The 16327-nt window shown below is 41.1% G+C and overlaps 1 protein-coding gene across 7 annotated transcripts in view; it reads left to right on the top strand.

Moving 5' to 3' along the window:
- Positions 1-4636: 4636 nt before the first annotated feature.
- The window catches only part of Fam135a (family with sequence similarity 135 member A), an 82442-nt gene continuing 70751 nt past the window's right edge, over positions 4637-16327 (top strand). For 2 of the 7 annotated variants that reach the window (XM_029475917.1, XM_029475912.1), the window contains exons 1-2: positions 4640-4912; positions 6256-6344. The gene's annotated coding sequence lies outside the window, so the exon portion shown is untranslated. Of the gene's footprint in view, positions 4913-5684; positions 5882-6255; positions 6345-16327 lie in introns of those variants that run through there. The other 5 variants (XM_029475903.1, XM_021156641.2, XM_029475908.1 and 2 more) reach the window with 4 other exon arrangements.

The following is a 16327-nucleotide window of genomic DNA, read 5'->3' as shown; positions in this document are numbered from 1 at the left end:
GGAGACATGGAAAAGGGATAACATTTGAAATGTAAATAAATTATCCAATACAGAAAAAAAAATACTAAATAAAAAAGAATATTTTGTATGTGATGAAAACATTGAAGATGTAATCTCAGAAAGGTTCTAGCATATTATTATTGCCTGTAGTCACCATGGCACATTGGAGTTCCATGACTTACTCAGTAAAAGTAAAGTGGAGAGAGATGGCTACCTGACACCCATAAAGTGTCCTATCTATACATATAAATCACAACAATAGTGTTTATAGAATCATGTAAAAACAACATAGCAATGAATGGAAAATACTTTTTAAAGGACAGCAAATTCATTATGGTAAATTCTATCTCCCCCACCCTTTAAAGTCTTTATGTAGATCTGGTTGGTCTGGAACCTACTATGCAGACCAGGTTGGCCCTGAACTCACAAAGATGTGCCTGCTTGTGACTCCCAAGTGCAGTGATTAAAGGTGAATGCTATAGAACGTGCACACACATGCACTCACATTCATATGCACACACACACACACACACAGACTCACATAACTCTGGTTGCTAAGGAGTCTCTGGTAATGATACAGAAACGAAAGCTTATCCCCTAGAATATTTTCCCTTAACCTGCAAAAGCAAGCATGTGGCAAATTTCCTCCTCAAGATATTTCTACAAATAGAATCACCCAGAAGCTGACAATGTGCTCCTGACCCAGATTAGTTCAAATTGCATTTTTTTTGGCTGAATAAATTAGAAAAGTAATTTAAATAGCCTTTCAAGATTAAATTGAATTTTAGTCAACAGTCATGCTACCCTGAAATTGATCAACCTGGAGGCTAAGCAGAGCCAGGGCCTTTTAAGATTTGGCTGGAAAGTTTTAAAAATTAAATTCCTTTTTTTTCATGATTCTGTATGTTTTTCTTTTTCTGCACCCTAGATAATAAATTCAACAAATGTAATATGATACATTTCAAAAATAAAAAAACCATAAGGATAGACAAACTTGTAGTTGGCAATAAAGGAAATTAAGCCTAATAATAGCAGAGTATAAAAGTGTTATTTTATTGTTGTGGCTTTTCTGGCTACTGTATTTATAATGGTGGGTACCATGTAAAACCTAGAACTGAAAGGAACTCTTCTCTGAGAAGAATTTTAAATGTTTAATTTTGCATTCTATATGGACATTTGAGTTTAGAGTTGTATGGATTTTTAAGTGACTTCAAGCAATCATTACAAATATTGTCCTAGAAACTCAATCTATTTAGGGAAAGAAATATTCAGAAACACGGGCCTTTTCTTTTTTTAAAAAGGTCTTTATAAGAATAAGTTTTCCAACACACCCATGAAGCAGCCTATTCCGTCTATAAATCAGAGAGCTATAAACATTTTCATAAGGTCACAGGTTTTATAAAACATTTCAACTTTTTAAATTAAGTAATGAATTCGTGAGATAACCGAAAAGAAGCACACAACTTTAAAAATTCTACAACTGAAAAGGGCAAGAACACTGAGTTTTGATGTTAAACAAACATGAAAGGTGACACACGTACAAACGGCAATAGTTTTATTTGATACAGGTAAGAATGTTTTCTTTTATGCAGGCTTTAATTCATAGTAAATTAGTGTTTAAATACCTTTAAATTTGTTGCATGACTATTTTATATAATATTTGCAAAGACTGTCCTGCATCAAATAATCTAAAGTTGACAGCCCTGCTTTATTCCCATTCGTAGTATGTTTTGATCCCTTTCTCTAGTCTCACTAGAAGTAATGCTCCTTTTTGTCCATGCCTGACTTTTCCTTGGAGTTGGAAATCATTTTGAAATAGAGAAGTATTTGGAAACCCAATCGGCACATGGACATGAAATATATGGGAGACACAAGAAAGCATCCAGTAGGACTGGGGGATTCTAGGCTTGGTAAGTCCATCCCGAGAACCCAGATGCAAGAGACAGATCTCTGTACCCAGGGAAAGGGGAAGTGGGCAAAGGTCTGTTTTAGCTATGGTGAAGAAGGCGGTTCGTCACTCTTCCTATGAAAAGCAGTCTGATGTGAGCCACAGATCTGTGGCTGGAACGAGCTAGAAGGTCAGGACTAGTGATAGGGCTTCAATCATAAGACATATGAGCTAGTCTCTCTGGTGTGTTTGCTATGGCAAAGCTGGTAGTAATTAGCATAAACACCACATTACAGAACACCACAGTAAGCTCTAGGCACACTGAGAGGAGAATAAGCCATGAAGTCAAGTCATTGCTGTCACTCGATACTATGTAATTACACTCTACAGGAGTGACTCAGATGTGTGGCGGTAGGAGGGGCGTCTCCTGTCTGACAGCTTCTGATCCAAGCAAATGCTTTGCCACTTGGAAAATCCAAATAATCTGAGTTGCAATCCAGAAGTAACTGCTTGAACCTTTCCATACCGTATTGTAAAAAGCACTCTGCAGTCCAATCAATTGTGCAGTATCAAGGTTTTCCTGGTAATGCATTATTAAAGGCTATGCCACATAGATTATAAAAGTGCATTTATTGTCTATAGATTCCAATCTTCTCCTTTACTATGTTCATGAAGATCAAGTAGCAAAGTCTTCTCAGTCCTCACTATCTCCATTCAACAACCAGATGCAAGTAACGTCACTAACTTAAAAAGAAATTCTCTCATACACTTATTGAGAAAAGGGATCATATCGTAGCTCAGGCTGGTCTCAGCCCGTCTAGTGCAGCAATTACAGGCGAGATGCCTGAAACACAGCTGAGCGCTTTCTTTTTAACTGGAGGATTGGCATGGTCACTGTCTTATACCATTCTTTTCCCAGAGAGACCACAGCCATTAAGCCATGAAGTAACATCACAACGTGATGAACTGATATATTCACCCTTTAAACCCGAAGCTGTTGTACCCATAAAGGAAGTGCTATACTTAGACTTCACTTTCCTCAGTCTCATATTTGCTGTTAAAGAAATATAACTTCCCAAAAATACCTTACCATTGTGCACTGTGGACACCCATCTTAGTAGATATGACTCTGTCTGTAAAAAACAAGAGTAACTGTACCAGAAGGATCATTTATGCAAACATTATCATAAGGTGACACGGGCATTCCAATCCTGTTCAAATTTTGCCCAAAAACTGAAGAAAAGCCAGTGGTTAAATCACATTTAACACTTGGTTTCAAACGGCCTAAGGTACAAGGCCACATCACCACTGCCAAGTGGACAGAAAGGTTTCATTCATGTTTATTCTAGCAAATATACACAGTATTTGCCATTTTTAACCATCTTCAAGCAGATTATCAGTGGCATCATGTTCCCTCAAATTATATCTAAGAGACACCACTTTCTCCTCCTAATTCATTTTTATCACAAGCTGTGTTCTGTTCTCCCCATTCATTTTATCTTGAGCTGTGTGAAAGTGTTACAGCTCTGAGGGAAATTTTCAGCTATTGCTGAAATTCCCAACCTTGAGTCACACACAGAAGCTTTAACGAGCTATAAAACGTCCTGTTGGTGGCCCAACTTGAGACCCATCCATGGGCAAGCACCAAACCCTGACACTATTATAAGGATACTCTGTAGGCTCCACCCAGGAGATGATTCAAACCGAAGCAGACACCCACAGCCAAACAGTGGATGGAGCGAGGGGCCTCTTAAGGAAGAATAGGAGGAAAGATTGCAGCCCTGAAGGGGATAGGAACTCCACAGGAAGACCAACTAACCTGGATCCTTGGGGCTCTCAAGAGACTGAACCCCCAACCAAAGAGTATACACGGGCTGGACCTAACCCCACTTCCTCCAGCATGTGTGGCTGATGTGTGGCTTGGTCTTCATGTGGGTCTCCAACAACCGGAGGGGGAGGGGGGCTACTATCCCCAAAGCAGCTCCATTTATGTGGGATATGTTTTATTAGTTGGGCTGCCTTGTCCTGCCTCAGTGGGAGAGGAAGTGCCAGCCTCACAGACTCAGAGGAGAAGGGCAGGGGGCATGGGGGAAGGATTGTGGGAGGGGAGGGAATCTGGAGTGGGGAACCGAGCAGGATGTGAAGTAAATAAATCTTTAAAAAATGTTCTGTTCAGACAGTGGGAAAGAAGAAAATGAAATTAACCAATGAAAGACTATGGGCATCCGTTAATGGAACTTAAGACCTGAAAGCTTCTATTTAAGATGTCATCAATCAAGGCACTAATAGATCAGCTACACGCATGGCCACACCATGAATGGCCCCATTAGCGACTGCTGGGGTAGCACCGACCCCACTGCCCTGGCAGAGGCGCGGGGTCGGCCCTAGCCATGGCAGCAAGGAGAGAAGACGTGGAGGAGAAAGGATGACTTGGAGAGAAATCTCTTCAGTCTTCAACTGTCCTTTCGCATCTCTTGGGGTCCTTTAACTCTCGACCAGTGGTCCACACTGTCCCCCAGCTCCCACTCCGGCTGGGCTCGCGCGTTTTATTGACGCAAGTCTCCCGTTCTCGCGGGAACTCGGGAGGGGCGAGCCGGGAAGGGAGAACAAATCTTCAAATCTCGGTTGGCGCCGGGGGCCCGCGGCAGCGGTGTCTCCTGGGGGGGCGGGACTTGGAGCCCAAGGGGGCGGGTCCTCGCCTCTGAGAAGGCGGGACGTTGCGGGAGGGGGAGGGGAGAGCCCCAGGGGCGGGGCCGCGGGCCGGGACCTGTTGAACGCAGGTAGCGCTCGGCGGCCGGGTTCCCTTGGGACCGACGCGACTGCGCATGCTCGCCGGCGACTCTGGGCCGGGAGCCCAGCGCGGGAGACGAGCCGGCTCTTGGCTTTGCGGTGGTTGCGGGTGCTGCGATGGCGATGTGAGCGGGCCCGGGGCGGGATGGTGCGGACCTGGCTAAGGACGCCTACCAGCCGGACGCAGAGCTCCTCCGTCGCACAGGCGCCAGCCGAGGCCGTGCCGGTTGAGAGGTGAGCCCCTCGCTGCCCGCGCGACTCCCGGCCCCGCGACGCGGGCCAAGTCCATCTCCCCCGCGGGGCCGGACAGGAAGTGGCCTCCTCGCCTCGTCCGCCTCTGGCGCCCTGGCCTCAGTCGGAGCCGGGTCCTGGGCCCGCTGAAGGTCGGCGGGGACGCGAGGGGCGCGGCGCGCGGGCGGGTGCTCCCGGCCGGCCCTTGCCACTCGTCGTGCCCGGTGTCCCGCCGGCTCTCCGCCCGGCTCCACGGTCGCCGCCTGGCCCTTCGACCCTCATTCGCTTCCACCCGCGCCCGCGCGCCCTTTGGCCCCGGTGGTCCCTCGACGTCGGTCGAGCTCTCCGCTCGGTCCAGCGCGGTCCCTCGACTGTGCATCCCCAGTCGTTAACCCCTTGGCCGTCGCCGATCAGTTTCCTCGCTGTTAGCACTATTTACTCCTTGGCACCTCGTTCTAGCTCTTTTGTTAGTTCCTGACTTGTGGGAGGGTGGGCTTTTGGCCTTTTGCGTTTTGTTGTTGTTGCGTTTTAGCATCTCTTTGCTCCAGTGTCGAGCCTTGCCTTCAGAGGCCCTCACTCTCCTAACCTCTTTTGGTCCCCGCCTCATTGCTTTCGGTCCAGCAGCTCCTAACCACCGAACCGATTTCAGTTCTTTAATGTTGGTGTTTTGTTTTTTAAGTCATAAAACCCCTTTTTCCTATATGTGTGGATGGAACCTCTTTTTCAGTCCATATGTTTTACTTTTTATTACATCCCTGAAGAGTTGTAACAACCTCTGTTCTCTTCCGCTTTCTATGTAAGCTAGGGCTATGCCTAGTATCCCCACTGAAGCTTCTAGAGCAGTTTCTTCATCTTTCTTCACCAGAAATTCTCTAAAGAATGGCAGTTCACTTTATTGGATCTTGAATTACATGTACCAGTCATGTTATGAGAAACAAACTGCCATTTATAAAGAATTAAGATTTGCCAGAGGTCAGTGCTCCTGTAAATAACAGTTGACCAGGAACAAACCTGAAGTGAAATTTAACAAAAATTACTATATAAAATGTATTGATTTGTTGTTTTACTCTTATGATTACGGTTGGTTACATCATTTTGAGCTTGTTCTATTTAATAAATGCGTACAGTTTTTGCGAACAAGAATAGGATTAATTGCTTATCAAGAAAGAAGTATTTAATCTTTTGATTTGGGCAAAAGAACTTAATATATTTGGGAGCTTTTCTTCCCTCCATTTTGATTCAAATCTAATTGAAATGAACCTTGTGTTTCTGTTGATGATGGTGTTTCACGCTCTGGAGGCATCTGCTGAGGCAGTTACTGTCAGTAAAGTTTGCCTTTGTTTTAGGGTTGAAGAACAACTGGATTATGTATTTCATTCTGGAATCTCAAAGCAGCCTACAAACAATAAGTTCTTCCTTATGTTATCTATGTCAGGTAGGACTTACATTGTTTTCTGTTTCTATTTTAAGAAGAAAAATACCAAGGCAGGGGGAAAAAGGAGTAGTTCTTGTTCAGAGTGGCCTTAAAATGAAAAAAAGTAGAAGAACCCCGTGTAATTAAAGTACATTTCTCTTAAAAGAACTTGTATGTATGATGAAGTGAAGAACTTTTCCTATAGTTTACATTTTAATGCTTTTTCAAATGCAAATAGGTTATTGTTGTTTCTCAAAGATGCTTGCTCTCCTTTAAAAACCAGTCTCTTTACTTGTAGGGAAATATCTATTAGAAAGTTACCATCTACAAACTCTTAGTATTATAGTGAGCTATGTTAATTTTCTTTGAATTGAAATAAGGGATCTGTGTTATACAGCAGGCACAAGAGTAAATGTGAAAAGATTTGAACCCAGAGCATAACTCAGTAGTAGTCTGAAGAAGCCATTGAACCTCCCCCTCAGTGTCTCCACCTGTAAACTGTAGTAGTAACGCTGGCAGCCCAGTAATCTGTCTGTAATCACCCCTCATTTAAACGTGTTTAGGGCCACCACAGACAAAAATTGCCACGGGAAATACATATTTTTGTTTGTTTAATTAGATACTAGCAACAATAAAGTTACTAGTCCTTAAATCCCTAAAGATTTAAATCCCTAAACAGTTTGATGTCTTTTTTTAAATTTCATATTTCTATACACTATATCTAGTAGAATAGTAGTGAACTCTGAACGAGCTTAGATTAGTTAATGTTCAGACACAATGAGCAGGCATTGGGTCATTCAGTATGTAAAAGAGACGGACTCTTTGTTTGCCCAGAGTCGATCCTGAAAGGAACTGTAAGAGTTCTATCTTTAGTGACTCTCTAGTTTTCTATTGTCTTTTATGTTCACTTCAGTTTCTGTAAACTAGAGCCCCTTGGACTTACGGGTCGTCACGAGAGATTGTTTAGGAGATGTAGAGGGCCAGGATTTCCTTTGTTTTTGAATTGAGGTATGGAGGAGAAAACTAGTGAACTTTGTGATGTGCACATGTGTTTGTTTAAGTGAGCAGAGATAAAGAAAGCATAGAGCCTTAGACTGAGTAGCTCAGTTTGCTTTGAGTGTCAAGGTTAAGGACCGAGTAGGAACCAGATGCAGAGCTGGGATATAGAGAGCATTCTTACTGGATCCAGACGTTTTCAAAAAAGTTACAGTGAGCGTGTTGGTAGGCTGCATGTTTTCAAGAGTGTAGTTAGGCTCTTCCACAGAGGTTGCATGTTTTAAGGATTGTCAGTTTTAACATGCACCTAAGTGTTCAGGTATAAAGGGCGTGCTAAATACAAAAATTAACCTCTTTAATAGAAATACAGAAATACAGAGGTGCCAGGTATACTGTCATTAAAGGGTATATCCTATCTAAAACTCTTACCCAGTTCTTGGTTTTATCAAACCAACTTTGTGAATTATCTCTCAACCAAGACAGTTCTAAGACAATTACAGTGTGTATTTCCTTTGTAGAGTTCTATCACGCCAATCATAGTATAGAAATTATTTCTAGAGTATCTTGTGAATATAGAAGTCTGGGTTTGGCCAGATGCAGTGGGTTCTCAATAGGCATTTAGAACATTTCTGTTAAGTTTTATTCATGTCCTTTAGCAACAGTTAGTTTAATCTGTCCTAGAATTGCTGTTTCCTATTGAATCCTCTCCGGGTTATACTATGGTAGGCGAGTGTAGCATTCATAATTACTGTTAACAACAGTGGTGACTGTCACATGTGATCATTGATGTATAAAATTTGCCAGTAAGCTATAGACTTGGAAGGTGTCTAAGTAGCCTCTTCCTGTCTAACAAGTCAGGGATCATCATCAGTGTAGGACCATGGAAGCCTGCGTCCTCTGCCCCTTTTGTCCTTTGCAATCGTGAACTCCAGGTTTTCATGCTGTCCTCATCCTTACTTAGCTCTAAGACTTAGAAAAAGTTCCCAGTACAGGTGGACAGGGTTAGAATGCAGGCTTTCCCCAGCTCCTTTGTGTAAAATTCCTAACTGAATTGCCATATAATAATATGATACTTATAGAAGAGCTTTTAAATCATACAGGTGATCAGGGGAAAATGTTAGAAGTGAAATCGGTAAAAAAGTTCCTTAAGTTTGTAATTGAAATCTTGAGTTGTTTATTTCCCCAGTCTTTATAAAGATCTGCTTTGGATTTTAATTGGAGTTAGTCATTCTCCATTTAAAGTTGTCTGTCCTACAAGTGAAGATATTGTCAGGCTATACACTTGAAAATTATAACTAGTTTTACATAATCTATATTATTTGGAGTAGAAATTTTCTTGAACAGAATATTTAAAAATTATGATATTTAGCTATTTATTGAGCATCATGCACCAAGTACCACATTTAATGCTTTGTGTATATTACTTTGTGAGCATTCGTTTTTCAGGTAGGGATTATAAAATTATTTCCATTTGTGAAAACAGATTTAAGTCTGAGTTAGAATGCAAGTCTGATATCAAAGTTGGTCGTGGAATAATAACTACAAAGAAGCATAGGATGTCAAGAAGTTAGTATTCCTTCACTCTGATTCTGAGGCTTGTTTTCTGTTGAGATAACAAACAAGCAAACAAAAAGGTTATGTTTTGTTTTTCCAACTACTGTTGAGTAGATCCTTGAACTAGACAGTAGAGGATCACTGGGATTCCACAGGCTTTTGTAACTTAGGTCCTTCGGAAGTCTTTTTATTTATTTATTTTTATTAGATATTTTCTTCATTTACATTTCAAATGCTATACCGAAAGTCCCCTATACCCTCCCCTCCTCCCTGCTCCCCTACCCACCCACTCCCACTTCTTGGCCCTGGCATTCCCCTGTACTGGGGCATATAAAGTTTGCAATACCAAGGGGCCTCTCTTCCCAGTGATGGCCAACTAGGCCATCTTTTGATACATATACAGCTAGAGATACGAGCTCTGGGGGTACTGGTTAGTTCATCATGTTGTTCCACCTATAGGGTTGCAGATCTCTTTAGCTCCTTGGATACTTTCTCTAGCTCTTCCACTGGGGGCCCTGTGATCCATCCAATAGCTGACTGTGAGCATCCACTTCTGTATTGGCATAGCCTCATACGAGGCAGCTATAACAGGGTCCCTTCAGCAAACTCTTTCTGGCATATGCAATAGTGTCTGGGTTTGGTGGCTGTTTATGGGATGGATCCCCGGGTTACAGAGACAAAGTCTGGAGCTAAGACGAAAGGATGGACTATCCTTCTGAAGTCTTAAAGAGTATAACCAAACCCTTCTGTCCTGTGCTGTTAGCAGGGTAATTCTCTCTTCCTCATTGCTCTTTGGTAGCCTGTGGTTCCTCTCTGGTTCTGTGTGAATTCAGCATATCCAGTTCTGTCAAATCTTTCTCTGATGCCTCACTTTGCCCCTCCATTAGACATCACTTTCAAACAAGGCTGTTTCCTTCTACAAACTAACCTTCCCTTCATTGTTAGGGATTAAAGGTGTGTACTGAGGGCTTGTCTGTATTCCAGCCAGATCAGACAGCCTGTAATCCAGGGTGTGATTCCAGTCTGCCCAGATCATATCTTTAAATGTGATCCCTTGCTAGAGCAGCCATGTTGCTGAATTAGAAGTCCTCTATTTTAATGTATCCTTAAAAAGTTTGGATGAACTGGCTTTAGTAAATCCCGCATTCCTATTGTCCAAATGACAATTGGAGGTAGGGTTTTCCATTGTCACATGAAAAGCTCACAGTTCACACATTCTCATGCACAGAAGCAAGCATGGACAGAGTCGGGAGAACTAATGCTTCCTACTGGCTTTTATTTCTTATTTGTCCTTTTTTATGCTATTGACACAGTTTTCTAATATCAACAGTGTTCCTTTTGTTGATTTTTAGAGTGCCTACTTATATAAATGTCAGTTGTAATATTAGTAATAATGCATTTTCTTTTTAATAGTCAGCTGTATAAACACAAGCTTTAATGAAACCAGAAGGGACAGTCTCTTCAAAGTATGCTTTTGTTTGTGGCAGTGGGTGAGAGAACTTTAAGGATTTCATAGCAATACCTTTGATTACATGGGAGACTGAACATAGTTAATCTAGTTAAGTATAGTTTTTCCCATTAGTGTTTCCTTCTGGTTTTTCCTCTGGTGGGCACATTTATCTATGGCTTCATGATCATTAATTGTTATTTACAGGTGTGAATTTTTGAGTATTGTAAGTGAAAATACAATATGGGTATGTCTTTTTTCATTAATTCCTTTCTGTGTGACCTTGGAATAGTTACAGGAACATTTTGTGTTACTGGAAACCTTACTTTGCAGGCTTATAGGAGAAATAAATCAAATAGCATAATTAAAGCTGCTAGTGTAGGAGTTGCTGCATAAGTCATAAGTGCCTGCATTTGCTTTTATTTCACTCTGCTGTTTGCTCTCTATTGGTATCACCAACGGAGAACAAAGCTTTCCAGAAACATGTCTGTCAAATTAATCTTCCCTTTCCTCCAAAGGCCTGTCTTCTCTCCCTTCCCCAAAGAAGGGAGTCTAATTCTATATTTATAATTTTGTGTAGTTCATGCAGTGTGCAAGTGGCTGGTAAAATGCTAAATTTAGAGTTTAGTTTGAGAAGTGAGGAATACCAGCAGAAAATTCTAGATAGACACTTGCCTTGCTTAACTTGTTTTAATGGAACAACTGGACTAAGCTCAGCTTTGCTGTGACTGGCCCTTGTCACATGCATGGTATGTCCATGCAAACGATTCTGCGTGAGTGGTTACAAGCTTTCTGGGTGGGTGGTGATCCTTAGAGGCTGGAGCTTGCCAGGTGGCCGGGCCCTTTAGAGCAGCTCTGATCCTGTACTGAGCATGGTTTGCCGAGTAAGAACGAATAAAATGGGCAGGGTGCCATGGCCTCAGCCACCCAGAAAAGGACTGCATATAAACCTACGAAATAAGACTTGCTCAGATATTCACAATCAGCCAGCCAGTGCATACTTAATCACATGACTTGATGCAAACCCTGAAAATCCAGATGTCACCAGCTGATTGTCTTTAGTATATATACTGTGTGGTTTATGTCTTGTCGAGATTAGCTCAAAACAGCTATGTAAATGTAGAGTTCGAAATTTAGATTGAAATTTAGGAAAGCTAAGCATTCCTTCTACCAGGAGGGATCATCTTTCTACTGCTTGGTGGGATACAAACAGGATTATTAAAAAGACCTTTGTGTGACTCACAAGAAAACAGCATTCTGAAGTGTTCTTGGCTTTCCCCTATTTAAGGCCTCCTATTTATTTCTTTAGAGAAACCCAAGGAAATTAACATGGATTCTGTATTCACTGCTATTAGATGCACTGAGGTAATGCCATTCTAACCTCATTAAAAGTCTCTCTTGTATTTCTAACTGACAGACTTAAATTTACCTGTGCATTTTAGATATTCTTCTATTGCTGGTTGCAATTTCCAAATGTTAATCTCAGTTCCCAGTCATCTCTTACAGTGTGAATGGTTCTACTGCTCCTTCCTTTGCAATCAGTCTCCATGTCCGTAATAATGTGAACCTCTCACTATAGTGAACGTGAAGATCTAGTAACAGTGTGGCTTCTTAGAAGGAAGTTTATGTTAGACAGTATTTAGCTGGGTAAAAAAATGAACTTTCAGACAGTACTGGAGGAAAAGTATTTCTTGTTTTTATGAGAAAATGACACACTCCATGTTAACAAGGAGCCTTTCAAGAAGTTGTTTGTTTTCTGTCGGTGATACCATTTTGGTGTCATTCTTTGGACCAACACTATCACGGGTTTTGTTTGATTTCTCTTGTCTTATAGTTCCTAAATTACAAGTAGAAGTCAGAAACTAGCTGTTGGTTCCCCCTTTTGTTGAAGGTGGCCGCTGAATAAAAATTCCGGGGGGAAAAAAAAGCCAGCAGTGGTGGCGCACACCTTTAATCCCAGCAGTCGGGAGACAGAGGCAGGTGGATTTCTGAGTTCAAGGCTAGCCTGGTTTACAAAGTGAGTTCCAGGACAGCCAGGGCTATACAGAGAAACCCTGTCTCAATAAATAAATAAATAAATAATAAAAATCTGAAAAAAGTGGGGAAACAGGTAAAATTAATTTTAATCTAGAGAACTACTTGAGATAGTTCAGTTCATAAGTTCTGGAGAGATGGCTTGATGGTTAAGAACACTTGCAGAGGACTAGTGTTTGGTTGCTAGCACCTATGTCGGACAGCTCACAGCCACTAGGAAGTCTGGCCCTGTGGGCACCCCTACTCAAGTACCCACATATACATATACATCGAATGCTTTAAATATTTAAAAAGACATATTGAGCTTGATAGTTTTACGTCAACTTGACACAAGCTAAAGTTATTTTAAGGCGGAAACCTCGATTGAAAAAAAAGAAAAAAAAGAAAAAACCGCCTCTGTAAGATCTAGCTGTAGGATATTTCTTAATTAGGGAGGACCCAGCCCATTATGGAATTGGCCATCCCTAGGCTGGTTGTCCCAGGTTTGATAAGAAAGCAGACTGAATAATTCATGGGAAGCCACCCAGTAAGCAGCACCCTTCCATAGTCTCTGTATCAACTCCTGCCGCAGGTTCCTGTCCCGTTGGAGTTCAATCGAGAGATCTCCTGCCTCTGTCTCCTGAGTGTTAGGATTAAAGGTGTACACTACCATGCCCAGGCCTAGTGTTTTTAATACTCACCACAGAATGTTTAAAATAGTAGTTCTGTCGGCACAGGGAAGTTGTGCTTAGCTATTAAGGTATAGATAATTCAGCTAAGCAATCTACAAATCCCAATCTAGACATGGGGCCACCAGCTGTGCTTGAGATAGAAAGGAATTAAGAATGACTGGAGTGGGCAGGCTGCTAAGAGATGAGGGCAGAGAAGTTATGAAGGAATCTGCATACAAAGGTATAGATTAAGTGTGCTTACCTATTAAGGTATAGATTAAGCCATGTAAAAACAGAAGTTTGACATGTCTTCTGTTAGATTGAAATTAAATTACGAAGTCAGTCCCTCACTCACACTAAGACAGTTTTGTGGTCTTCATGTTGGTCACAGCATTTCAGAAAGAACAAGAATGACTTTCAGATTCATAACTGAACTTTTTTCATTGAAAAAAACTTAGCTGGGCGGTTGTGGTGCACACCTTTAATCCCAGCACTTGCGAGGCAGGTGGATTTCTGAGCTTGAGGCCAGCCTGGTCTACAGAGTTAGAGCCAGGACAGCCAGGGCTACACAGAGAAACCCTGTCTCAAAAAAAAAGTAACTTTTCCTGAGGTATTACAATGTAATTTCTTTTTCTCTGCTTATTAGCTGTGCTTGGTAGGGATGGGCTTTTCAGCATGGATTTCTCACTGAGCACCAGAGTCATTCCTTGTCTAGATTGGGATTTGTAGATTGCTTAGCTGAATTATCTGCTGGTGATTTAGGAAATGGTGCAGAACGGATTTCTGTTTGATTGGCCTCCAGATTATTAAGTTTTGTATTGTTTTGCCAGGACTACAAGGGTAAACCATTTAGTCTCAGATAAGTCAGCTGATTCCGATAATGTCAGAGGCCATGGTTAAATCTATGAGCTCTGAGCCTGCCCTAGACTGTTGAAAAGGCTATGAAGCTCATGGCTTGTGACTGCAGAAGAGTTGTACTGGAGAATTCCCTATGCATAATTGTGATACAAGGAAAGAAGTCTTTTCTGACAGTTTTGTTAGTTCTTGAGAAAGGACAGACCAGGATTTTTCTTGTGAGTGGTGTAAAAATCTGTATAAATTAGAAATCAGTATGTTAGTCCATAGAATGAATTTGCACTTTTTGAATTTGATTTACAGTGATTTACAAGTTTTTTATCTTGATCTTTTAATGAGTTAACAACATTTAAAAGTAAGATTTCACCTTAAAGGGGAAAAAAGTCTTCCAGCTTCCTTCTGGGAATTTTGAGAGACATCAATGATTTCCACCAAGGGGTGGACTGTAGATCACAGAAAATGTCTGATTCCTCTTGCAGAGAGCCAGCAAGGATTGATGGGGCCAAGCAGCATTTTATGGATGGGAAAAAGACTAGTTTGTGTCAAGAGAATCACAATCATGCTCACTAACCCTGAGAGCCCTCTTATTTCTTTCTTCTTTCACCCTTACCTTTTCCTTAGTTCTTTTGTTATTTTTTTCCTCCAAACAATTTGTAAAAGTACATTTGTACATATGTATGTATATTTTTCTTTAATGTTGTTTAATAAAAAGAAAAGGATTTAAGACAAGTAGACAGCAACAATATAGTGAAAAGCATAGTAGGGTATAGGAACTGGAGCAGAGGAGAATTCTGAACATACACTAATAAGGGAATGTATTCCATCAGTGCCTGCTAACATATCCATATCATAATGCCTTCCTCCAAATTGGTTTATTTTAGATAGGAGAAAAATAATGATCTATTTATGAAATATTTAATATTAATATCTTAAATATTCACTAAGATTAAAATTTGAGTTTCTTCCATATGAGTATGAAGCAGTAAATAGAGTAACCAGAATGTCCCACTTTTACAGAGGTTTGTATTTAAGATGTAAGAAAGGGTAATAAGGCTGGATTTGATAGCTCGTGTTTATAATCACATTATGTGGAGAAAGAAGTAGAAATATTGAGAATTCAGGACCAGCCTAGGCTCTGTAGCGATCTAGATTTTTAAAGGTAGTGGGTAAAGTCTTCAATATTTTAAAGGGACATAAGTGCTTAGGAACAGGTAGGGTGTGGCTGAAGCAGGTAGATAATGTGGCCAGGGCAAGCCTGGTTGAGAAGCTGGTATATGAGTCTAGACCAAGAAAAGGTAACAGTCCATAGCTGGATGGAGGAGAGCTCCAGAGAACACCAGGACTTTGGGGCCACCAGCTGTGCTTGAGATAGAAAGGAATTAAGAATGACTGGAGTGGGCAGGCTGCTAAGAGATGAGGGCAGAGAAGTTATGAAGGAATCTGCATACAAAGGTATAGATTAAGTGTATTACTGTATCAAAGAATCATAAGACAAAAGGACTGAGCAGTGTCTAAGCAGCTAAGACACTCAGGAGTCCAGTATACTTCTCTTCTCTTGCCAGTGTTTAAAGACTTTTGCCCTAATCTTTGTGATCAAAACTAGACTACTGTCAAGAAGATATTCTTGCCTAGAAAAATGATGGGAAGTGAACTTAAGGGCAGAGAATTTCCTTTTAAACAAGTTAGTTGCTGCATGCTTCACTTCGGTTTATATTCCATAAGTGCAGTCAGTCAACCACATTCCATGGGCAGGGTAACTTGGCATCAAGAGAGATTGAGAAATAGTCTCGGGCTTGGTGACCATATGGCACGGAAAGGAAAAAAGAAGTGACATGCACTGTCTGCTACTCTAGCTATCACGATAGCCTATCAAAAATGTGACCTCCCTTCTTACAAAGAAAATCCAAAAGCCAAAAAGAAAACAAGAGCTCTACTAAAACTGTACCTACTTCCCAATTCTCTACATAAGAATTGGAATCCCAAAATGAAAGATGAGAATTTATGTCTTGTCCCTGTAGTAGGCTTATTACTGTTTGCTGTGAGATGAGTACTATCTATTCTTTGAAGGAAAGGAAGACAACATCTTGGGACTGAAGTCCTAAAGACTTATTGTACCTTTGTACTATACTATATGTGCTTCCTGCTTTTCTTGTGATTACTGAGCCCACTGGTACCTTGAACTGACCTCATTTCGATGAAATGGGGAGTCTCTTATCTAAAGGTACATTGATGCGATCTATGTTAATCCTTATTATAATTGATGAGGTGACTAAAGTAGTAGACTTGGCACAGTCTACATCATCATTAAGAAAAACAGTGAAGAGTGAACATGGTCCTCATTTTAATGTTTTTGAAACCTAACACAATTACATTCAAGTCAGAAGTTTTTTCATCTAAATATTTGAACTGTAAGAAAAACTGTATGCCGAGCAGTGGTGGCCCACACCTTTGATTCCAGCACTTGGGAG

Source organism: Mus caroli, chromosome 1 (assembly GCF_900094665.2).
Source record: "Mus caroli chromosome 1, CAROLI_EIJ_v1.1, whole genome shotgun sequence".
Classification (NCBI taxonomy): Eukaryota; Metazoa; Chordata; class Mammalia; order Rodentia; family Muridae; genus Mus; species Mus caroli.
The sequence above is the reverse complement of the archived record's forward strand: the minus strand, read 5'-3'. Positions and strand labels throughout refer to the sequence as shown.